The sequence below is a fragment of the Arachis ipaensis genome, chromosome B10 (genome assembly GCF_000816755.2).
Source record: "Arachis ipaensis cultivar K30076 chromosome B10, Araip1.1, whole genome shotgun sequence".
NCBI lineage: Eukaryota > Viridiplantae > Streptophyta > Magnoliopsida > Fabales > Fabaceae > Arachis > Arachis ipaensis.
The window spans coordinates 88,960,186-88,961,758 of NC_029794.2; positions in this window are offsets into that span (position 1 = coordinate 88,960,186).

Here is a 1,573-nt window from a genome sequence, read left to right on the forward strand (position 1 = left end):
AAGAGAGCGGGAAAGGTGGTAATCAATGCACAATAAAGAAGAATGACGTTAACACACGCTCATGAGTACATGTGAAAAGTCATCAAAGGAAAATAGCTAGTGCATATGATAACAAGTGAATGCAAGGTGTTTATTGGCATGCTGGCAAAGGCATGAGTAGCATAGATCAAGCATTCAATGTCCAAGTTAGATTACCAAGTCTTTCAAACTAACAACATGTTCCAAATAAATTTCTAACACCAATGAAAATAATGCAATGAATGAAAGTATGCAAATAAATTAAAATAAAATAAAAAGAAAAAATAAGAAGAATGAGAAAGGAAAGAAGGGAAGAAGAAGTAAATAAGAAAGGAGGGAGGAAAAATTAGGATTGGGGAAGAAAAGATAAGATTTTGGCTGATATGGATAAGCTGTGCGGCGCAAGTGACGCGGACGCGTGGGGCACGCGGTCGCGTGACTTGCGCTTTAAGTTAATCGACACGGTCGCGTCGGTCATGCGGTCGCGTGACACGTTTTATGCTACTGGCGCGAGGGCAGCCTCGCGCTCGCACAACTCTCTATTCAAAATATTATTTTGCCAAATTTTGGGTGACGCGATCGCGTGGGTGACGCGATTGTGTGGATGGCCATTTTTGGAAAACGACGCGGCCGCGTGGGGCACGCGTTCGAGTCGGAAGGCTTGGGCTTCCAGTACGAGTCCAGCCCAATTCCAGCTCAACTTTCGGCCATACACCCTTGTTACGTCGATTTTCATGGCACGCGGCCGCGTGGGGCACGCAGTCGCGTGGGAGGCCAAAGTTCCCACATGACGCGGTCGCGTAAGCGACGCGGTCGCGTGGGGTCAAATTATGCTAAAGGCGCGCCTCCAGCCATGCTTTCGCCTGACTCTCTGTTCAATTCTTTTCTCCCCAACGCACTAGTGACGCGGACGCGTCAGCGACGCTGCCGCTTCGCGTGCATTTTTTTTTTGTAAAATGCAGAATGCAATGCTTAATGTGAATGCTATGCATGATTCCAGGTTCAATAAAATAAAATAAAATTCAAAAACAAACAAAACTAAATAAAATTAAAATTGAAAAAGGAACGATCATACCATGGTAGGTTGTCTCCCATCTAGCACTTTTAGTTAAAGTCCTTAAGTTGGACATTTGGTGAGCTCCCTGTTATGGTGGCTTGTGCTTGAACTCATCCAGAAATCTCCACCAATGTTTGCATCTCTAGTAGCCTCCGGGGTCCCAAACTAAGCATGTAAAGCCCTTAAGAAGCTTCAACCAGATTCTTAGGCTCCCAGGGTAACAAGTGTCAGAGCAGATTCCAGGATCTCAAATCTTGCTTTTACACCTATCCTTGTCGGGATCTGTATTTTTCCAACTGGGTGATAAGTAATTTGAATTCTCACTGCAGCTACCAAACAGCTTCCTAGACCCATTCAGTTGAGCTTTACACCAACCTTTGCATTTAAACCTAAAGCTTCCAACCATGATGAACCTTGCAGGACAATTCTTACCACTGGCCATCTTCCTCTTACTCTTAATGTTACAAAGAGCTCTAAGTTGACCATCCGTCTCCAGTA